This window comes from Otolemur garnettii, unplaced genomic scaffold (assembly GCF_000181295.1).
Source record: "Otolemur garnettii isolate 467f Iridium unplaced genomic scaffold, OtoGar3 scaffold00172, whole genome shotgun sequence".
In the NCBI taxonomy this organism is placed as follows: domain Eukaryota; kingdom Metazoa; phylum Chordata; class Mammalia; order Primates; family Galagidae; genus Otolemur; species Otolemur garnettii.
The window spans coordinates 1599296-1599651 of NW_003852567.1; positions in this window are offsets into that span (position 1 = coordinate 1599296).

Sequence of the window (356 nt, forward strand, 5' to 3'; positions counted from 1 at the left end):
TCATCCAGTCTTTGTCCCACTCACAATATAACTCCGGGCAAGTTCCTTCCCCACTCTGCACCCTGAGGCCTCAGTTTCCACATCTGTCAGCTAGGAAGAAGGGGCTTTATTTTTGAGACGACTTCCAAACAAAAATGTGGCTCCTAAATCTTTGGATCTCACACTAAGCCCCCAGTGTTTGCACAGGCTCCCTACAAAGCCATGCACAACCAGAAACACTCCCACTTCCCAGGGACCCTAGAGTCACACTCTGAGAACAAAGGGAAAGCTGAAGCTCAGGAAGAAAGAAAATAATCTAGGACAGTGATATTCAACCAGTGTGCCGCAGCACACTGGTGTGTTGTGAGAGGATCTTA